General features: G+C 35.9%; 1 protein-coding gene across 7 annotated transcripts in view; it reads left to right on the top strand.

Moving 5' to 3' along the window:
• gwl (serine/threonine-protein kinase greatwall) overlaps nucleotides 1-24,811 on the top strand; it is a 524,263-nt gene that overhangs the window by 36,231 nt on the left and 463,221 nt on the right. The gene's annotated exons all lie outside the window — the stretch shown is intronic.

The following is a 24,811-nucleotide window of genomic DNA, read 5'->3' as shown; positions in this document are numbered from 1 at the left end:
ACATTGTTCATGAAAGTACCTGTAGAACTGACATTTGAAACTGAATTTCTGTGCGAGAGAGAGAGAGAGATTTCGAGACAGATGGGATCATCAGTTAGTTAGATTGCCCTCTTCTGTATTGCATCAAGAAATCTTAAAGTGGATTTGGGTGTACACACTTCCAAATGTGTGACCAGTATTCCATGGTTAGCCAGATTTGGGATTTATATAGTGTTGGTACTTAAGGATCAAAGCTGTATAACTGAGATGAGACCTCCACATAGCCTTTAAAGGAATGCAGAGAACCGACCAGGGCTTCTTACCTAATGTCCAGTCCTCACCTTCTCATGCTGCACCGTGTTAAGTATCTACCTGGATACTGAACGAACAAGGATGTGCTGGCAATTTGGGATTTAGCTGACCAAATTGTATTCTTATTGGCTTAAACCGAAAGATAGAAATAATGGTACAACATCACAGAATTTCATGCCAGCTGATACATTGCCCAGATAAACAAGACCCCGTTGTTTTCGCCAGGGAACAAAGACAAACAGCGAAAAGTCAGCTGCTGAAACAAATCTGAAAACACACCTCAACTCAACATCACCAGAGTTAAGGATTGGTACTATTAACATAAGAAGCCTGAATGGCAAAGAAATGGATCTAGCTGAGGAATTAGATGAGTATCAGATGACATAATAGGGATGACTGAAACAAAAAAGACAAAAACTGGTGAGATCTTTCTGAGCAATAAATACAAAATGTTATATTCAGGCAATGACAATCAAGGAAAAGAATGAGTAGCCATAGTATTTAACACTAACGAGGCTAATCTTCTTGAATGGCAAGCAGTCTCAAGTAGAGTGATGTGTGCAAATATGAGAATGGAGAACTGGACAATGAGACTTAATTCTGCTATGGTCCCACAGAAGGTTCTACTAAGGTAGAAGTTGAGGAATTTTTTGATGCTTTAGAGAAAGCAACTGACACAATGAATAAAGAAAAGTTGGTCCTTGTTGGGGATCTAAATAGCAGAGTAGGAAATGATTGTCAGGCATACAAAAATATTTTGCGAAAATTTGGAGAAAAGAGCAAAGCTAATAATAATGGCAAATACCTGTTGGATTTCTGCTCAGGACATGGACTGGTTATTACTAACACCATGTTCCAACATAAAAATATGCACAAATTCACATGGAGAGAAGAGGCAAGGAATAAGAAAAGCCTCATTGACTATGTTATTGTTGATATTGATGTTTTCTCCCTGGTGCAGGACACCAGAGTGTACAGAGGATTTGAAATTGGAAGCGATCACTATTTAGTTTTAAGTAGGATAAAATTGAATTTCATATTGAAAAGAATAACATGTAAGAAAGTTTTAAAGCAAATAAAAGTTAAACAGCTCTCAGATGTGAACTATAGACTAACATACACGAAGATTATTGACGAAAAAATGAAAGAGTTTGAGAACAGGAACCAAACCTTGGAGATTCATTAGCAAGACTTGAAGAAAACCCTGATTGATTCAGCCAGAGAGGCATGTGGTGAGGTTGTCTGCAAGTATAAGAAAATCAAAACGCCATGGTGGACACGGAAAGTTAAAGAGGCAGTGAAGGAAAAGAAGAAAGCATATCAAAAGTTCCTGGCAAATAAGTCAGCTTGTGCTCTTAGAGAATATAGAAACAAATGTAATAAAGCTAAACAAAAGTCATGGGAGGACTTTGGTAAGAATAGAAAGTAAAGAAGCTCAGAAATTTAGGAAAGAGTGCTGTAAAAGAAATTAGAGTTGATAAAGGTGACATGAAAACTGGAGAAAAAGATATCCTTGAAGTATGGAGTAATTTCTTAGAAAAATTGCTAAATGTCATAAGCAGTGATAACACAGTGGTAAAAAAAAACACACACAACAGGCATACAGTGAGGAATACATATCCATACTTGAAGTATCGATAGAATGCTGTCTTTCCTATAAAGGCAGCAGGAGTATATGATATTCGACCAGAATTGCTGAAGTATTGAAGTATAAAAGTCTTACAGTGACTGCATTGCATAGTTCAGAAGGCCTGGACAGAGGGACAAATTCCAGATGATTGGAGTAGAGCTCTCATAGTATCCATATATAAAAAGGGAAATAAAACTGAATGTGAGAATTACAGAGGTATTTCCCTACTGAGTGTTTTTGGTAAGATTTATGCATGTATACATGAGAAACGGTTGAGAAGAATTGTTGAAGAAAAGCTTGGTGAAGAACACGCTGGATTCAGCCCAAATAGAGGCTGTCAGGATCAGATCTTCACTTTACGACAAATAGTTGAGAAATCATGGGAATATAACAAAGATCTGTATTTAAGTTTTGTTGATCTGGAAAAGGCATATGACAAGGTGCCAAGAGAGAAGCTATTCAATACGCTAGTTATATGGTGTCAATGGGGCATTATATCAAGCAATACTTAGTCTGTATTTGAGTTGTAAGTCGGCAGTTAGAATTGAAGGAAGTACAGGAAGATGGTTTAATGTTAAATCTGGTGTGAGACAAGGATGTACATTATCCCCTCTGTTATTCATTATCTATATATATGGATTACATTAAGAAGGAAAGTGGTATTAAACACGATATCAAAATTGGAGATGTTAATGTCAGCTCTTTGCTTTATGCATTTATTTAACTTCTAAATAAATCCGCTACAAGTCTGCAAGATTCCCTGACTAAATTGAATAACGAATGTAATAGATATGGCATGAAGGTCAGCAATAAAAAGACAAAAACAATGAAATTAGGCAGAATCACTGAAAATTTCTACTGCGTTGTGAATGGAGAACCTGTGGAACAAGTAAAACATTTCAGCTACTTAGGCACGATTTTTAGTGAAGATGGTAAATTAAATATGGAAATAGACAACAGAATCAACAAAGCTAACATATTAAAAATGATCAACATAATATGTTAAAAATAATCAACAAATTAAAAACGAGGATATTATGAAAGAACTTGACATTGTCCTCATCCAGGAATGCATTAACAGAGCTAAACTCAGGTGGTATAGTCACTTAAACAGAATGGGAGAGGGAAGATTAGCAAAACAAGTGTTCTCTGCCAGGTTGGCAGGAATATGACCCAGAAGAAGACCAAGATATAGGTGGATTGATATGGTAAAAAGTGCCTTAGACGATAGAAATGTAAGATATGATAATGTTGTAGTCTTGACAATAACAGACTGAGTTGGTGGAAAATTGTAGATAAGGAAAAGTTGGTCCTTGTTGAGGATCTAAATACCAGAGTAGGAAATGATTGTCAGACATACAAAAATATCTTGGGAAAATTTGTAGAAAAGAGCAAAGCTAATAATAATGTCAAATACCTGTTGGATTTCTGAAATAACGATGTAAATTTTTCATGTAGTATCACCATATCCTGTACACCATTGAGGGTGCATGGCAATAATTTGATGATGATGATAGTTTTGGTAATTGTATGGGTGAGAAATAGTGCCTTAAGAAAAGTACTCAGAATTTTTTGGTGGCTGAAACGTGTTTGTTTGAGAATGATATCTGTTAGGCTTAATAATGTGAAATCTTTCTTGCAAGAAATTAGACAGGACTGAGTTTTAGTAGCATTAAACTTTACAAGTTGCCTTCGCTCCATTGAAGTATAGCAAGGGAATCAGCATTTAAGGCATTGGTTATGGTTGATCTTGAGACTTCTGATATATGGGCATTATAAGGGCTATTAAATGAAAAGAGAAATGGAGTGTACTGTCATCATCAGAGCTATGAATATCATCTGAAGTCAGTCATGCACATTTATATGTAAGACTGACTTCAGATGCTATTCATAGGAAAAATAGTTGGTGAAAATACAAAACCTTAGGGTGTTTCTGCATTGGTGGTAAAATCTGAGGAGAGGAAATCATCTACCATGACAGTAGTGAATTGCAAAGAGTAGAAAGCAGACCATAGGATAATAGTTTGTTGAGCAGCCTTCAATGCCAGACCTGATTAAATGCCTTATAAATGTCAGGGCTAACCATACAAGTTGCTCTAAACCTTTCTATGGATTCATTCCAAAGGTGAATACTATCAGCTAGATGATCAGCTGTGGAAGTGGCAAGATCTATGTTCTTCATTATCTATGATGACCATTGCATCAACACCATCATGTAATTTTTACTATTTTCTGATATTTCCCTTATGTCCTTGACTAGCCCAACTCCTGCAGACTTTTTGCACTACTCCTTCACATTATTTGCCTATTCTTGTCTTGGCCAGCCATTTCTGTTTATGCCATCCTTTCTGCAAAACATCAAGATTTTGATCTTTCTGCTGTCATCCATTCTGTAGATATGTGAAAAAAAAAAAAAGATAATTTCCCTCTAAGTATTTTCTGCATTAAGTTCTCTTCCCAATTTAATTTTCTATAGGGTTCTTATTCATTACCATTTGCATCCATCGAGTTTGTAGAATCTTTCTATAGCATATTTTTTCAAATGCCACTATTCACCATAAAAAGTCTTTGATCATCAACTGAGTCTCTCATCCATAGTGAGTGCACATGAATATCGTTTTCAGAACGCTTAGCTTTGTGTGAAGGTTCGCTTTACTTCTCTGCATCTTATCCATTGCCTGTAGACTTACTTTTGTAAGCTTTGGATAAGGTCTTGAGTAACAAAAGTTAATCTTTTGTTATTAAATTATTAAGTACTCCAGATAATTAAGGTATAAATGGAAGATGGTTTGATAAAAGCATTCTGTAAATTTTTTCATTCATTTAATCTTATTAGCATTATTACACTTGCATTTCTCTTACTCCCCTGATGTTATTCTAGCTTCTTTTTTTTTTTGTCAAATTTGTGGAACTTTTTAATTGTGATAATATTCTTGAAGTAATCTGTTCCTGCGGCTGACTTTTTGAAATGAAATAAATTAGTGGTGATAAAGGTGACATGAAAATTACAGAAAAAGATACATTGTTGTATGGAGTAATTACTTCAAAACTTGCTGAATGAAACAATCAGTGATAGCACAGTGGTAAAAAAACACTTAACAGGCATGCAATCAGGAATACATATTCATACTTGAAATAGAAAAATGCTGTAAAAAAACTGAAATCTGGAAAGGCAGCAGGAGTAGATGATATTTGACCAGAAATGCTCATGTATGGAGGTATAAAAGTGTGTGAGAATTACAGAGGTATTTCCCTACTGAGTGTTCCTGGTAAGATTTATGCTTGGATTGTGGAAGGGAAGCTTGGTGAAGAACAAGCTGGACTAAGGCCAAATTGAAGCTGTCAGGATCAGATTTTCACTTTATGACAAATAGTTGAGAAATCGTGAGAATATAACAAAGATCTGTATTTAAGTTTTGTAGACCTTCAAAAGGCCTATGACAAGGTGCAAAGAGAGAAGCTATTCAATACTCTACAGTTATGTGGTGTCAATGGAGCATTATATCAAACAATACTTAGTCTTTATTTGAGTTGTAAGTCAATGGTTAGAATTGAAGGAAGAGCAGGAAGATGGTTTGATATTAAATCTGGTGTCAGACAAGGATGTACGTTATTCCCTCTGTTTATTCATTATCTATTTGGATCGCGTTATGAAGAAAAGCACTATTAAACCTGATATCAAAATTGGAGATGTTAATCTCAGCCCTTTACTTTATGCAGATGATGCTATACGTCTAAATAAATCCACTACAAGTCTGTAATATTCACTGACTAAATTGAATAACTGTTGTAATAGATATGGTATTGTTATGTCGTGACATTTCCTTAATTTTATATTTTTATTGTGTTCTTCTTCCTATTTTATTAGTCTTAAATTATCACTGTGTAGTGTTATCACTTTAACTATGTACTTCTATGGTCTATACTCATGAAACTATCATAACACTGCACTCTCGCATTTACTGTATAATCTATCCTGACAATTGGCCGATTCTCAGAATGATTAAGTATATTAAATAATTAACAGAGAGTAGACCTCTGGATAGAGCCGTATCCTCAGTAATAACGGTCTGGAGTCACCTCCTAAATCAGGTTCTGGCAATATTTATTTGATCAAGCTGTGCAAGCCAGATCCCTAGGTTAGAAATTTCTCTTCACCAAGGAGTAACTTTCAGAAAATATACTAAGCTAATCAATTTACTAAATGCTTCTTATCTCAGTTTATCTATGTTACTTAATTTACTTTAGTTTGCAGTCGTGGTCTCTGTCAAATAATTCTATCCCGCTCAGATTCATATATTAGCAAGCGGTGCATTGGATTCAATTCAAGGCACAAACCAGGTTAAGATATTCAAGATAAGTTTATTAAATTCCTAAGGTTACACATTTACAAGAATAAACTCAATTGGAATATAGGTATCCTAAGTAAAAGGGTTAAGCATAGCAACTGTATTTTATACAACAATTTAAGTATGGGTTAATTCTATAGCACAAAATTTGTTAGCATCCTTCAAATATCCTTACGAGCCTACATATTCTCTCAAATTAATTCAATCACATCGTTAACTTTATAGATCATTACTCACAGCATTTCAAACTATAATTCATTCAATTAATTATTTGAGAAATAGCCCTAGGACTTGAACACTGCTATCCAATGTTCGCTTTAGTCCTTTTTCTACAAGTATAGAGTTCTGAAACATAACATCTCTTTTCTTCTATATTACAATATTCCTCTCTTTCTTAACAAAGAATTACAAAAGGTTTTACATTACCATATTTCTGGAAGTATATTCATTCTGTCATCTTATCCTTGCTTCGTCCCACGGAATATCCGGTCTTCTTCTAGATGATTGTCTCACCGGCTAGGCTTGGACTTCATTGTTCTGCCTTTCTTTCCCATCGTGGACTAGAAACAGCATGGCTTGGATCGATCCACATGGACGTATATGGCAGTCAGTTCCTTCAAATTTGCTCGGAATGCTGCTGATTATCTTCTCGTCGATTCCTTCCGTATGACATCTTGAAACGATGGCCATGAATAACTACACACTATCGACAAGATCCCGAATTTGAACTCGCCCCGACTTCACAAGAAAATCCAAAGCAAAACAGACAAAAGACAAAAAGACTCCTTTAAAGGGGGACAAACCCCTTTTATATCCACTACCTTTGGCACCCTCTTCACTCTCATACCTTTCTGCCTGGCACCCTCTTTTTGCACACATGTCGTTTTTTCTATTCGCGTCTTCCTGGAGAATTCCGTGCATGTGCCACGTCTTCCTGGAAAACACCGAGCGCGTGCCGCCCCTCACATGGACAATTTACTGTAGGCTACGCAATTCACCCAACATTTTCGTTAGTAGACTTTGAACTTCTGTTACATGCCTTAACATATATCTTATAAAGAATACTTCTTCCATTATAAATTCTTTCAAAAAAATGACATTGTTTACCTTTAAGTAATATTACATAAAATAGTACTAGCATATGATTCATTAAACAATTTGTATCTTTACCTGGTACAAGCATTTTCGTTGTTGTTTAGCTAAAACTTGTTGAATCCTGAATAAATTATTTCTTTATGGAAATCTTTTCATTCAAGATCCAACAGTATGAAGGTCGGCATTAAAAAGACAAAGACAATGAAAATAGGCAGAAACATTGAAAATATCAACTGCATTGTGAATGGAGAACTTATAGAACAATTAAAACATTTCAACTACTTAGGCACTATTTTTTAGTGAAGATGGTAAATTAAATATGGAAATAGACAGCAGAATCAAGAAAGCTGGTATGGTAGGAAGTCAATAGAATAAATTTATATGGAATGAGAGAGAAATTAGCCAAAACACTAAATTAGCTGTATACAAGACAGTGTTCAAACCAATTTTAACTCATGGATCTGATTGCTGGGTTAGAAGTAAACACTTGACCAAAGACTAGAGACCACAGATATGAGATTCTTGAGATAAATTAGGGGGATGAACAGATGGCATCAATGGCAATATATTAAAAACAAGGATATTAGGAAAGAACTTGATATTGTCACCATCCAGGAATGCATTAGCAGAGCTAATCTCAGGTGGTATGGTCACTTAAACAGAATGGGTGAGTAAAGATTAGCAAAACAAGTATTCTCTGCCAGGTTGGCAGAAAAACAATCCAGAGGAAGACCAAGATATAGGATTGATGCAGTAACAAGTGTGCCTTAGAGGACAGAAATATAATATCTGATGATGTTGGAGTCTTGACAGATAGTAGGTTTCTTCGGAGGAAAATTGGTGATAGGAAGTTATTAATGATGTAAGTACTTCATGTTGTACTATCATAATATCTTATTCACCCTTTGAAGGCGCATGTCAGGAGTTTGATGATGCTGAAGATCATTACCTGGTATGAGATCACAACTCCATTCATACAAGACTTGAAAGGGTTTTATGTTTGATTTCTTGAGCAGGATATTTGGATTATCTTGGCCTGCTCGTGATATGAGTGTAGCAGTGTTTTGCGAGTGGAATGCATAAAAAAAATTTAGAAAAATATTGGTGCCTTTTATCACTCTATTACTCTTTTCTTTCATATTTACACAGTGATCAAAATACATTTTCAAAAATTATGGAAACAACTAACGTGTTAGAGCAAAACTTTAGTTTAATATAAACCAAAATGAACACTTGACGTATCAACCTTCATATCAAGTTTATCATCTGGAGCATTCACATATATACAAAGAAACAAGCTGCACTACAATCTACATGGTTTGCTAAAGTTACTGACCAACCTGGTAGAACAAATATTGGCCTGACCTCTGGTGATGTAAAAAAAAACCCTTTACTACATCAAAGCCTAGAGTCCTACTATTATTATCTATTAGGTTACAAAATCGGGTGCTTAGGGTCAGAGCTGTATAAATGAGAGGAAACCTCCATATAGACTTTAAAGGAATGGGGAGAACTGACCAGGGCTTCTAACCTAATGTCCACTCCTCACATTCTTGTGGTGCATCCTGTTGGATATTTACGTGGATACTGAACGAACAAGGATGGGCTGCAATTTGGGAGTTAGCCAACCAAATTGTATTCATATTGAATTAAACCAAAATACAAAATGATGGTACAACATGACAAAATTTCATGCCGGCTGGGGTGTCGCACAATTAAACAAGGCTCCCCTTTGTTTTCGCCAGGGAACCAGGGCGAACAGCGAAAAGTCAGCTACTGGAACAAATCTGAAAACATATCCCAACTCAACATCACCAGAGTTAAAGATCGATACTCTCAACATAAGAAGCCTGAATGGCAAAGAAATGGAGCTGGCTGAGGAATTAGATAAGTAACAGATCGACATAAAAGAGAAATGCTGGTGAGATCTTTATAAAGGGTGAAAGAAATGATTGTTGTGGCAGGTACGAATGATTTGAAAGGAGATAAAATGGAAATGATAAAGACCTGAATGAATTGTTTGAGGTAGCAAAAGAAAAGAGTGAGAGAGTTAGAATGATTAGTCTTTTGCCATGGTATGACAGTGAAATGTTTAAAAAGAGGGCCATAATTGCGAATGACTTTATGCGTGGGTTATGTATGACGAGTGGTGTGGAATTTGTGGACGTGCGGAGTGAGTTTGATGGGCGAAAGGATCTATATAAGATGGATGGCTTGCATTTGAATGGTTATGGTGTAAGAAGACTTGAGAAAGTGTTGCTGAATGTAGTGGATGTGCAAATTCAGGGAAACTAGATTCGTTAAGGGGGGGGGGGAGTAGATATGCAGTCCTTAGGGAGGCAGTTGAATGTAAGAATGAATATAATATGCTAGAGCAAATAAGGACAACAAACCAGAGTGGGATAGTTAATATAAGGTATCAAGGTAGGGTTGGGGGCTAATGGGGGTCTTAAATTCATGTACACTAATACTAGGAGTATTAGGAACAAGAAGGAAGAGTTTTTGGCCATGGTTGGCACTTCCAGACCACAGGTTATTGGTATTAGTGAAACATGGCTGACTGTAGATGATATAGATATAGCTACTGGGATTGAATGTGATGGGTATAGTGTGTTCAGGAATGACAGAGAGAATAAAATGGGGGGAGGAGTATTGTTGATGATAGCTGATGAGCTACAGCCAAGGAGAATAGAAGTTGAATTGCAGGATAGAGAAAAGAGCACATTTGAGGCCATTTGGTGTGAGATTGTGGCTAGCAGAACTAAATATTCAATAAAATATACAGTTGGGTGCTGCTATAGACCAGGTGATGGAAAAGATGGTGGTGACAATATGCACATGCAAATAGAAGAAATGAGTGGAAGGAGGGTGATTATTATGGGAGATTTCAACTATGGTCGCATTGATTTCGTGAGGAGAGGACACACGGGAGGAAGGAATTGGATTTTATGCGGTTATTAAGGGATAACTATCTGCGACAGCATGTAATGGAAAATACTAGGGGTCAGAGAGTGCTTGACCTAGTAATTACATCTGAGGATTTGGCTGTAACAAATATGACCACATTGCCACCAATCGGTGAGAGTGATCATAGGGTCTTGACTTGGGAGGTGGCTAAAGGTGTAGAATTTTCAATTAAGACAGGGTACATGTGGAATTATCAGGCTGGAAAGTATGATAAGCTTAGGAGTTTGATTGGTTCAGTGCCATGGCATGTACAACTGCAAGGACTAGAAGTTGATAGTGCATGGGAGGTGGTTAAGAAGTGCTTGCATGAAGTAATGGCTGACTGTATACCTAGAGTCCGAATAATAAATCAAGTAGGGGTTAAATGGATGAATAACACCATTAAGCTTGAGCTGCAAAAAAAGAAACAACTATGGAGGGAATTTAAGGAGAAAGGTGACTGGCAAGCACATGAACGGTATAAAGCGCAGGCCAGAAGGGTGATGAGTGTGGTAAGAAAAGCAAAAAAGGATTACGAAAGAACATTGGCCATGCGGGCTAAAGAGAATCCTAAACAGTTTTTTAGATATGTAGCAAGTAAAAGGAAAAATGTACATGGCAGAATGATTTTAAAGAATGCCGATGGTAGGGAGCTAACTGAATCAGTTGAGATAGCTGAGTTACTGAGAGAGCACTTTGCAAGAATATATCATCCAGGTGGTGACATTGCAGAAACGAATAAACCAGTAGATTATACGGGAATTGTGGTGAATGAAGTGGAGGTGAGTAGTCTATTGCATAACCTCAATATCAATACATCTGTGGGATTGGATGGTATACCAGCTTGTGTAGTATGAGAAGCAGCTAATGAATTGTCAGTACCCTTGACCATTTTGTTTAATTTGAGTCTTGGGTCTGGGTTAGTCCCGAGCGGGTTCAAGGAGGGGAAAATTGTTCCACTGCATAAAGGTGGTTCCAAGACCGCTGTTGTAAATTACCGGCCGATTAGCATATCAGGAATCATTGTCAAGGTCTTAGAGAAATTAGTCAAGGAAAGACTACAGGATTAGATAGATGAAAATGGGATATTGTATGGGGGACAACATGGTTTTGTGAAGGGTAGATCATGCCTCAGTAACTTGCTGACGTTTTATAATACAGTGACAGCTGAACTGGATAGGGGTAATGGGTTTACAGTGATACTACTGGACCTTGCCAAGGCCTTTGACAGGATACCACATGGAACCCTAATCAGTAAATTGGAGCAGATGGGGATAGATATAGGGTTGGTAAGATGGATAGGAGGGTGGTTGAAGGAGAGATACCAGAGAGTGGTTTATTCAGGAGTGGAGTCAAAAAGACGTCTTGTGACTAGTGGAGTGCCGCAGGGCTCTGTTCTTGGACCACTGCTTTTCAATTTGTTCATCATTGATATTGGAAAGGATTTGAGAGGAAGTGTTCACTTATTTGCTGATGATGCAAAGTTGGGTAGAGCAATTGTGAGTGCACAGGATGTCAAAATTTTACAGGATGATTTGGATAGTTTGGAGGACTGGGCTAGGAAAAATGGATGTCAGTTTAATGTGGCAAAGTGTAAGGTTATGCACTTTGGGGTGAAAAGAATAGCAGCAGTATATCGCATAGGTGGAACCGTACTCCAGGAGATTGATGAGGCCAGGGATTTGGGAGTGCTGGTGGATAGGGAGTTGAAGTTTATGGGGCACATTGCAAAAGTAACTAAAACAGCTCACCAAATCACTTGGCTTATGAAAAATACTTTAACATGCAGAGAGAAACAAGTTGTTGTTCCTCTGTATCGAGCCTTGATAAGACCCCATCTGGACTTCTGTGCCCAGTTATGGGCACCAGGGTTTCTTCGTGATGGGGTGGAAGTGGAGAGGGTCCAGAGACGAGTGACCAAGATGATAGCAGGTCTGTGGAATGAACCTTATGAGAATAGGTTGAGGATTTGTGGGTTGCAGAAATTGGATGATAGGCGAAGGAGGGGTGATATGATTGAGACATTCAAATTACTGAAGTGTTTTTATAAGATTGATCCAGAAGATATTTTTGAAAATATGACTGGTGGTGGGAGGACTAGGGGCCATGCATGGAAGCTGGGCAAGAGCGTGGTTGACAAGGGTGTTAGAGCTAGGTTTTTTACTTGGAGAGTGGTGAATGAGTGGAATAAGCTTCCAGAGTCTGTTGTGGGTGCTACCACCGTGAATGAGTTCAAGGCAAGATATGATAGATACTGTGTGAATGTTGAATAGTTGTTCCAGACATGATGTTAGGGTCTCCCTCGATGAGTCTGTCGACTCCTTGGAGTTTCCCGTAACAATAATAATAATAATAATAATTATTATTATTGAAGAAAAAATGAAAGATTTTTGAGAACAGGAACCAAACTGTTGTGTCCCCCTATCTTAAATTCTTTTAATATATGTGCTATGTGCTGGGTCCTTTCTAAGGAGTAATGTGGTCTAAAACACAAAGGAATTGCCTCAGGGTCGAGCCAAAAGCAGCGTGGGAAGGTCTTTGAAATCTCACTTCTGTTAAAGCATTAGGAATATTTATGTTTATTTGCTGCGCCACCTAAGCTATTAAATTAAGTTAAACATGTCTTAATCAAGATGTGATCTCAAAGGTGTACTATAATGACTACTGATTTGTAATCATGACCAGTAACATAATCTATTTTCTCCCGCTTAGATTCGTATCTTTTAGCAAGTGGTGCATTGGATTCTAATAGTCAGACACTCGGATTAAAGATAGCAAAGGTTTATTTGACACATTAATACAATTTACAATACAAAGAAACTGAATCAAAAACTTCAATGTTAATCAGAGAAAATTATAGGTATCCTTATTAAGTAAGGACATTAAGAAGCAACATCAACAACAACATTGATGCTTATCTGAATATAAAGAAATTTACATTATACTGCGCCACCCTATATTCAGATTAGTCTAAATAATATAGAGGAATCAATCATCAACTATACTTATATTATCACTTTATCTTCAGGCCTAGATTATTAATAGCATTTAAGGCTTCCGCAAAGGTCCGATCAATTTTATGAGCGGTGCAATGAAAGAAAATTAAGCAAACGCTAAGTTTAACTCAACAAAAGAAAACATTTAATGTGGAATAGCACAACAAATACATTCAAGTATAACTATCTGCAAAAGGTTATCAAATTGAACAATTACCAAAATTCATATTCAGATATTAGTAGCCTCTTAATTAGGTTTTGAGGATTATGGCTAATGTTGACACTTCTTAATTCTTAAAGCATCAGTATTTCTTTCACATAATTCTCTCTACCCAATTAGATGAATTAAATCAAAAATATATTAGTTCAGTTTAAAGTATTCAGAATAATTACAATCCATTAACTATCAGACATTTACTTTTCAGTTCTTTATGCGCAGTCAATCAAGTTGAGAATAGTTCTTAAAAGTTTAACCTTCCAAATGTTACAATAACTAATCTTATGACAGGCTACACTATATTATTTCGAGGGGAAAGTACTTCAGTACATCTAACATCCGACCATTAATTGACATAGCATCACAGCTAAGGTCAAAATATATCCGACGGAGTTAACTGTTATAGCTTCACAGGTTATAGAAAGGACAACTCTTACCAGATTACTGCTTCTACACATCGAATTCACATAGGCACATTTGAAATTCTGGTTGACTTTTACTTTATGGCAACACAATTCAAAAGAAATCTTCCCCTATAATAACTGAATTATAGACACAGAAATACACAAGTCTTAATGTACTTGGTTTAAGTTATCTACTAATTGCTTATTTTCTTCTATGTATTAACTTCAGTTCTGCACTATTCTTCCGCTAACCATTTGTAATTTATCGTAGTATCAGAACTCCCATAGAAGTAATTCAAAATGCCTATTAATCCCTTGTCCTTTCCTAGTCGATTTACGACATATATCAATTCCCTTTCTGCCGCTCGCTACCGATCTCTATGCTGTCCCTAAGGCTTCTCCTTTACTTTTGTTTTCCAATCAACTACATTCTCCTTTTCCCGCCAAAATCCGGTTTTAACCAGTTCAGCTTATATCGACTGGCTTTTCTCTTCATACACAGTAGCTCACGCCCTCACCACAAGCTAACTAATAATAAACTCCGTTTCTCTGTCAACAGCCAATCAGATCCCATCAGTAGAATTCCATAAAATTACTTTCACTTACAGAAATAACAAAAAATATATATATCACAGTTCACATAAGGTACATTTAAATTCATATACACACAGTTTCTTATAATAATTTTACAGAGTTAAGTAAATAAAATGAATGACATTTTTATATAGAGTCTTTTTTATTACAAATACTAATCCTAAGATTATATAATTAATTAACAACAAACAAAACTCAAAGCAATTATATGAATAACATATTATAAGCAAGAGACTAATAACAAATAATATTTACAAGTCTTGCTTATGACATGGTGGATTATGTTAAATATGAATGAAGTATTATAATATATAAAATATCTTTATTCACAATTTAACAGTATCCTTATTAAGTAAGGACATCAAGAAGCAACATTAATATGTTATTTCACAAACTGACAAAACTTGACTGCAATATTCACATTAATCTTCTTATATCACATTACTCAGACTAAACCTTCTTAATACTTTCAAAAACATACACATTAGTTTAACCATATAGGAGTTACCTCACTATGCGTTCTAATATTAAGGTGCTACAGTCCTGTCTTAATTATATAAAAGTCCTCAATCCTCAATTTCCCTTAATCTCATTTATAACATGTTAATTTTATTATACACATTATATAGACAAAGAATTTTCAACGTTACCGTACATACTGGTTCTTCATACTTGTTCCTTCATCTTCTGACTACCGTTCTCTGATCGATCTCCCTTCCGATTCATTTAGTCGGTGCTATGGCATGGATTTCTTCGGTCAAAGACAAGTCCACACGATCCCAGCATAACTAGCCCACTCCAGATATGACGATGGCGTAAGGCGATTCTGCTTCCGTGAGACCTGTTGCCCAGATGCTGAGCCCTTTCCATGGATTGCCTGTCAGTCAAACGGAGATGTGTTCTTTCATCGTACGATTAGGAGCATGTGATCCTTCCAGGTCATAAGCGGCATATCCTATTACCGCCCTCGGGATTCCTAACAGGACTCTTCGCTGATCCTTCATCCAAGCACTCCTGGACAGAGACGCTCCTCCGTGCAACCGTCTACCCACCAGAATACATGAGACTACCAGCCAAGAGAGAAGAGAAAAAAAAAGCCGTGTGTGTGGGGGGGTTCCTAACCCTTTTATATCATCTCCCCTATCGGCAATCACCGTAACTCACGTGGCTCACCCAACATGTATAATTTCTCCTACGTAGGTCTTGTTTTGTATCGTTTGTTTTTTCTGACCACTTGCTTCTGCACGTGCCATGGGCATGTGACTGCCTGGGGGCAACCTTTCTTTCCATCGGCATGCCCACGCACTTTGAGCTTTTGTTCACAGCAACTTAATGCAAGTCATACTACAAAACATTGTATTATCAATTCTAAAAATTACAAATTGTACATAAATTTCATTTGCACATAATGCATAAATGTTTTAGACACAATAAAATGAAGCGCATATTTTAATCATCATCACAATCTTCAGAAATAACATTTCATAGATGTTCTTTAAGTGGCCTGAAGTCGTCAACACTTGAAATCTCTTGGACATCATTTGTATAATTCTCATTGCATACTTCAGCTGGTTTAGTCATCAAGAAGTCAGTAATAAGACTTTGCTTTCCACTATGTTGCAATTTTTTATTAAGTTCATAATATGGCGCTAAACAAATATCCAGTTGTCTCGTGAATTTTCCCGAGCGCTCCATTGAGGGATCATTATCCGTAAAATAACTTCCTAACTTTCTTGCCAAGTCCAATCCTTCTGCTAATTTCTTTAAACTGAATTCTTTAATGGATTCATCACAATCAAAATCTTCAGCAGAACTTTCCTCGCCATTTGGTTCAACGCCATCTATCAATTGTACCAGTTCCTCCTCTTTTAAATCTGTTTCTCCATCAATTAATTCACTAATTTCGTTTTCAACCATATCGCAAAAGCCCTCTCCACCAAATATGCGTGTGACATTTAATATACGACGTAGCTCGGCATCCACTGGAGGTACGAAATTTTGTTCCATTACAGCTTTAGGCCATATTTTTTTCCAGCAAGCATTCAGCGTAGAGGGTTGTAATTCCTTAATGTACAGAGAAATAATTTTTACACAATTCAATATTGAAAACTCTTTCCACGCTTGAGGCAGTGTCATGTTTGGATTAGATTCCATTTTTTCCAAAATTAATTGAAATGTTCGCCGAATATAATATGACTTAAATGTTGATATTATTCCTTGGTCAAGTGGTTGAATAAGTGAAGTAGTATTAGGCGGCAAAAAAGTCATTTTAATATTCGGATGGCTTACATTTGTTGGGTGGCCTGGTGCGTTATCTAAAATTAGTAGAATTTTGATGTCCATATTCTTTTTCTTTGTGTAACTTTCTACATTGGATACAAAATACTTGATAAACCAATTTTCAAACATGCTAGCTGTAACCCACGCCTTTTTGTTGGCCCGCCAATAAACAGGTAGGATGGACTTGTCGAGCCCTTTCATCACACGAGGATTTGCAGATCGGTTAATAAACATTGGTTTTGTCATATAATCACCTGATGCATTACTACAAAACAGTAGAGTAATTCTATCTTTGGAAACTTTGAATCCAGGAGCTGATCTTTCATTTTTTGAAATATAGGTGCGTTTTGGCATTTTTTTCCAATATAACCCAGATTCATCCGCATTGAACACCTGGTCTGCACGTTAACCACCTTCTTTAATGATTTTTAAAAGTTCTGCTGGGTATTTCCAGGCAGCTTCAACATCTGCTGATGCTGATTCTCCATGGATTTTAAGATTATACAAAGAAAACTGCTTTTTAAAGTTTTCGAACCAACCCTTACTGGCAGAAAATCCATGCTGAGAAATTTCTTCTGAAGAATCTTGATCCATTCTTTTAAATGTTTATAAACTTTGAGAGCTTTTTGCTTAATAAGGTGTCCTTCCAAAGGAATTTTCTTTTGAGTGCAATCTTGTATCCAAATCATTAGAGATTTCTCCATCTTTTCTATTAGAATATTGCGAACACGAGAAACGCGCTTTGCACTTACCGTTGACCTAGCAATAACACTTCCTTGGATTTTATGTTCATTTTGTTTGATTGTTTGAATTGTTTATTCATTTAAATTCAGAGTCCTTGCAACAACTCCTGGTTTTTCTCCAATTTTCAACCAATCCAAGATTTTAATTTTTTATTCGAGAGAAATGAATTTCCTCTTCAATGTTGGTTTTTTCCCAATCTTGTATCCAAATCATTAGAGATTTCTCCATCTTTTCTATTAGAATATTGCGAACACGAGCAACGCGCTTTGCACTTACCGTTGACCTAGCAATAACACTTCCTTGGATTTTATGTTCATTTTGTTTGATTGTTTATTCATTTAAATTCAGAGTCCTTGCAACAACTCCTGGTTTTTCTCCAATTTTCAACCAATCCAAGATTTTAATTTTTTATTCGAGAGAAATGAATTTCCTCTTCAATGTTGGTTTTTTCCCTTTCATTGCAGATTTAATGGCCATTACAATAAAAATAAACTTTTAGCATTACATATGTATGTAACTCACCAGAAAATAAACTGCTCTGCTTGAGAATAACACACTTATGATTTTAAATGCGCTTTCCTGGCAGAAAACGAAGACAATTTTCAACAATAAACACTTTATATAGTAAACTCTAGATTGCGAACCTGTGGAACTCGTGCCAGAGGTGGCACGTCAATGATTTATAGGTGATATCCTTTTAAACGCTTATAAATTATTCAAGTTTTTTTTTTAATTGTTACAATACGTACAAGCTGAATTTTGTTTTACGCAAGACAGCAGCTATAAAGACGTTTTGGTGCGGTATTAACAAAAGATCGCGCGACCCAAAGACAAAAGCAACCGACAAGTGTTGAGTTGAGATGCTAATGCTCTTCAATTGAATTCCATAACATCTGAAACTGTCATAACAAAATTCACTAATAGTTTTAACACATTCACAACAGGGTGTCATTTATCATTCCAGTGGAACTTCTCATTACTTACTGGCTCAAGTCACACAACATTTCAACCCTTGGTTGAATTTTTATGGCTTCTTGTTTGCATTTGAGCTCGCAGGCGAACTCACACATTCATTATATGGCATGTTTCAATTCTTGTTAGTCTTTTATTTTAAGTTAGCCTTTGTGATCTGTCATAATGACATCGAGAATTTCAAATGCAATAAAAAACACTTATTTCATAATTGAAAAATTGGACAATAGTTTTTAGTTAGATACTGTGTTTCGGTGCAACATACGGTTTTGCTTAAGTCTATACAGCGTAGTTTCTGTGAGAGGGGAGATGTGATTTATTAGTTAGCGCTGTTTTTATTCTGTCTCTAATTGCACTATTTGTTGAGAATGACACAGACTACAAAAGCCCTCTGTACAGTGCCTTATTCAGTGAATACAATAAAACTAAATTCGGTACTTATAACTACTTGCGCGATATGGGTAGACACAAATTTAACGAAGATAAAATTTGATTTTTTAATTCCGCGGTGAAAAATATGAAAAAAATAATAAAGGGTTACTAGAAATTGTAGACCGCATTATATCGAAACCGCGTTGAACAAGGGACACCACAATTTGTAGACTGCGTTATATCGAAACCGCATTGTATAAGTACCACGTTATACGAGGGTTACCTGTATTCCTTCCTTGAAATATTCACAATCTTTTTTCTTTATAATAATGTAATCTATATTTTACCAGTTGCATACAGCACATACCTAGAAGCAAGCATATTCCTTACAAGGTTTTTCCTGTTAAACGATGTTAAACTTTGATAAATTTAGGAATCTAAATTTATCAAAGTTTAACAAAACCTTGGAGATTCAGCTGCAAGCCTTGAAGAAAATCTTGAATGATTCAGCCAGACAGGCATGTGGTGAGGTTGTCTGCAAGGATAGAAAAATCAGAACTGCATGGTGGATACAGGAAGTTAAAGAGGCAGTGAAGGGAAAGAAGAAAGCATATCAAAAGTTCCTGCAAATAAGTCAGCTTGTACTCTTAGAGAATACAGAGACAAATGTAAGAAAGCTAAACACTGTGTAAAACTAGCTAAGCAAAAGTCATGGGAGGACTTTGGCAAGAACATAGAAAATAAATATCAAGCAGGTGGTAAGATATTCTGGAGGTTGTTGAAGAAGCTTTGAAATGGAGGAAAGAGTGCTGTAAAAGGAGTTAGAGATGATAAGGGTGACATGAAAATAGTAGAAAAAGATATCCTTAGAGTATGGAGTAATTACTTTGAAAATTTGCAAAATGAAACAAGCAATGATAGCAAAGTGGAAAAAAACACTCCACAGGCATACAGTCAGGAATACATATCCATGCTTGAAGTAGAAAAAGCCATCAAAGGCTTGAAATGTGGAAAGGCAGCAGGAGTAGGTGATATTCGACCAGAAATGCTGAAGTATGGTGGTATAAAAGTTTTCCAGTGGCTGCACTGCATAGTTCAGAAAGTCTGGACAGAGGGACAAATTCCCGATGATTGCAGTAGAGCTCTCATAGTACCCATATAAAAAAAGGGAAATAAAACTGAATGTGAGAATTACAGAGGTATTTCCCAACTGAGTGTTCCTGGTAAGATTTATGCAAGTATACATGAGATACAGTTGAGAAGAATTGTGGAAGAAAAGCTTGGTGAAGAAAAAGCTGGATTTACACCAAATAGAGGCTGTCATGATCGGATCTTCACTTTACGATAAATAGTTGAGAAATCATGAGAATATAACAAAGATCTGTATTTAAGTTTTGTCAATCTGGAAAAGGTATGTGACATTGTGAAAAGAGAGACGCTATTCCATAACCTGCAGTTATATGATGTCAATGGGGCATTATATTAAGTAATACTTAATCTTTATTTAAGTTGTAAGTCAGCAGTTAGAATTGAAGGAACTACAGGAAGATGGTTTAATGTTAAATATGGTGTGAGACAAGGATGTACATTATCTCTGTTATTCATTATCTATATATATGGATTACATTACGAAGGAAAGTGGTATTAAACATGATATCAGAATTGGAGATGTTAATGTCAGATCTTTACTTTATGCAGAAGATGTTATACTTCTAAATAAATCCCCTACAAGTCTGCAAGATTCCCTGACTAAATTGAATAACTGTTGTAATGGATATGATATGAAGGTCAGCAATAAAAAGACGTTGAAAATAGGCAGTATCATTGAAAATATCAACTGCATTGTGAATGGGGAACCTCTGGAACAATAAAACATTTCAGCTACTTAAGCACGATTTTTTGTGAAGATGGTAAATTAAATATGGAAATAGACAACAGAATCAACAAAGCTGGTATGGTAGGAAGTCAATTGAATAAATTTATATATAATAAGAGAGAAATTAGCCAAAACACTAAATTTGCTGTATAGAAGACAGTGCTGAAACCAGTTTTAACTTATGGATCTGAGAGCTGTGTCAGAAGTTAAACACTTGACCAAAGACTAGAGACCGCAGATATGAGAGTCCTGAGAAAGATTACAGGCTTCAACAGATGGCATCAATGGCAATATTATATTAAAAACAAGGATATTAGGAAAGAACTTGACTTTGTCAGCATCCAGGAATGCATTAACAGAGCAAATCCCAGGTGGTATGGTCACTTAAACAGAATGGGGAAGGAAAGAATTGCAAAACAATTGTTCTCTGGCAGGTTGGCAGGAAAACGACCAAGAGGAAGACCAAGATATAGGTGGATTGCTACAGTACAAAGTGCCTTAGATGATAGAAATATAAGATCTGATTATGTTGGAATCTTGACAAGTAACTGACTGATTTGGACGAAAATTGTAGAGTACTATCATATTCTGTACATCCCTTGAGGGCACATGGCAGGAATTTAATGATGAGGTTGCAAAATTAAACTGGGCTGGAGAGCAACATGTTATATGTGCGATTATACTTATATATTTCAACCAATTGGTATGGAATAGTTTCCAATAAAAGTTAAAAATTGCTTATAGTCCTGAAGTATGTTGGAAACTAAGTAGGCTGAATATGTATCCAAATTCTTGGAATTTTTATGCCATCATTATTGTTGAGATTAGGGTGGTTAATCAGAATTTCACAGGCTTCTTAAAATTTCTTTCATTCCAGGTTTTTGCATGATGCAAAGAGCAGGTACTTCAATCCATTTGGTGTAGGGTGTTGAGAGCATGATCTGATAGGGCTGCTTCACCAAAATTGTTATATTTAATGTGGCTTTTATGTTCTTTTTTACGTATACGGATTGTACGTTCAATTTCACCAATATAAGGTAAGTTACAGCTGCAGTAGATGCAATGAACTCCTCTAAGGATCCTCTCCTGCCAGTGGGAGGAGAGGATCCTTAGAGGAGTTGAATATGTTTTCTAATTTCATAGGTGGTTTAAAAGTGGCATTAAGATTATAATGGCATATGATTCTATTAATTTTTTCTGATAACCCTTTAATGTATGGGATGGCTATGGTTTTACTGTAATCTATATTCTTTTTTGATGAAGTCTTATGAAGAACTTTATTAATAGTATTTTTGTTATAGCCATTATTTATAAATGTGTTGCTAATAATCTTTAATTCTTCTTTAAGAGCTTATTGATTAGAGCAAATTGTTATGGCTCTGTTTTTAAGGGTGTTAATGACTCCAAATTTTTGCGACATGTGGTGATATGAGTTAGCATGTATATATTGGCCAGTATGTGTCGGTTTGCAGTAAACCGTAAAGGATAAATTGCCTGAGGGAAGATGTGTGACCAGTGTATCCAGGAACCGGAGCGAGTTCTGATTTTCAATTTCAGTAGTAAATTTTATGCGTTCATGTTGTTTGTTCAGGTGACTAAGGAATGTGTTTAAAGTTTGTTGACCGTGTGGCCAGATGACAAAAACATCGTCAACGTATCTAAGCTACACTGTAGGTTTTAGAGTAAAGGAATCAAGGGCACTTAAAAGATTGATTAAATGCTAATCAAGATATAATTATAACAAAATCGGACAAAGGTAATGCCAATGTCGTCCTTAACAGATACATCCATCAGATGAATCAACTAGTCTCTGATAACAGCACCTATCAGCTTATAAACTATAATCCTACTAACAGAATAAAAAGAAAAAAACTGAGAAATTACTCAAGTCCATTACTTCTTGGCCATCAGATGCTGTTAAAAAACTTATATCCCATTACTCCTCTTCTCCCAGAATATATGGTGTTCCTAAAGTACACAAACAAAATATTCCGCTTTGGCTGATGATTGAAGGAATAGACAGCCCTAATTATCACCTAGCGAAGAAATTAGCTTCAACACTCAAGGAGTTGGTAGGCCATTCCCCCTCCTATATAAAGAACACACAACACTTTATAAGCAAAATTAAAAACATAAATCTCAGCAAAGATGATTTATTAGTCAGTTTTGATGTTTCTGCCCTTTTTCACAAATGCCCCAATCAGTGGCTCAATTCTTCTCCTACGGAACAAAGTTTTGCCCAACATTATGGCCCTCTTTGTCCACGTACTACGTTCCAGTTACTTCGTGTGGCAAAATAAATTTTACCTACAAAAAGAAGGTATGTCCATGGGCTCACCTCGATCCCCTCCCCCCTCCCCCACACACCCAATTGCTAACTTTTATATGGAAACTTTTGAGCAAAGTGCTCTTGATTCCTTTACTCTAAAACCTACAGTGTTGCTTAGATATGTTGATGATGTTTTCGTTATCTGGCCACACAGTCGACAAACTTTAAACACATTCCTTAGCCACCTGAACAATTTACTACTGAAATTGAAAATCAGAACTCGCTCCATTTCCTGGATACACTGGTCACACATCTTCCCTCAGGCAGTCTATCCTTCACGGTTTACTGCAAACCAACACATCCTGGCCAGTATATACACATGCTAACTCATATCACCCCCCCCCCCGTCACAAAAATTTGGAGTCATTAACACCCTTAAAAACAGAGCTGTAACAATTTGCTCTAATCAATAAGCTCTTAAAGAAGAATTAATGATTATTATCAACATTTATAAATAATGGCTATAACAAAAATACTATTAATAAAGTTCTTCATAAGACTTAATCAAAAAAGAATATAGATTACATTAAAACCATAGCCATCCCATACATTAAAGGGTTATCAGAAAAAATTAATAGAATCCTATGCCATTATAATCTTAATGCCACTTTTAAACCACCTATAAAATTAAAAAACATATTCAATTCCTCTAAGGATCCTCTCCTCCCACTGGCACATCCTGGAGTTTATTGCATCTACTGCACCTGTAACTTACCTTATATTGGTGAAACTGGACGTGCAATCCCTATATGTAAAAAAAAAAAAAAAAAAAAAGAACACAAAAAATACATTAAATATAACAATTTTGGTGAAGCAGGCCTCTCTGATCACGCTCTCAACACCCTCCACCAAATGGATTGGAAAAGTACCTGCTCTTTACATCATGAAAAACCTGGTATGAAAGAAAATTTAAAGAAGCCTGTGAAATTCTGATTAACCACCCTAATCTCAACAATAATGGTGGCATATATTCAGCCTACTTAGTTTCCAGCACACTTTAGGACTTTAAGCAATTTTCAGCTTTTATCGGAAACTATTCCATACCAATTGGTTGAAATTTATATGTACAATCACTTAGTTTTTATATATATATATATATATATATAAACATGTGGCTCTCCAGCCCAATTTAATTTTGTAACCTAATAGATAATAATAATAATAGGACTCTAGCTTTGATGTAGTAAAGTTTTTTTTTTTCCTCACCAGAGTCAGGCCAATAATTGTTGTAACTCTTGAACAGTAACTTTAAACAAATCATGTAGATTGTAGTCCAGCTTGTTTCTTTGTATATATGTGTATGCTCCAGATGATGACCTTGATATGAAGGTCGAAACGTCGAGTGTTCATTTTGGTTTATATTAAACTAAAGTTTTGCTCTAACACGGTAGTTGTCTCCATAATTTTTGATAATGTACTTTATTACTTTGTTGTATAGAGCAGAGTACTGGGATGGAAAAATTCTAATTTTAATAAAAATGCTTATGAATTAACACTGTGTGTTCGAAATATTCACAAATCCTATAGTTTTATTTACATGCTTGGTAATGATATGCGTGATAAATCCATCTGATTTTGATGGTGTTATAGAAATTGTATAAAAAGACATACAGAAAAGGACATGACAAACAAACATATACTTTTGAATTGTCGTTATCACATTTTTATTATGGAATAGTCACATAAATTATTCAGAATATCTTTTGAGAGTATCTT

Source organism: Typopeltis vanoorti, chromosome 15, assembly GCF_054136105.1.
Source record: "Typopeltis vanoorti isolate ZY-2024b chromosome 15, IOZ_Tvanoo_1.0, whole genome shotgun sequence".
Taxonomy (NCBI): Eukaryota; Metazoa; Arthropoda; class Arachnida; order Uropygi; family Thelyphonidae; genus Typopeltis; species Typopeltis vanoorti.
Note: the sequence above shows the minus strand (reverse complement) of the source record. Positions and strands in the feature narration are given on the sequence as shown.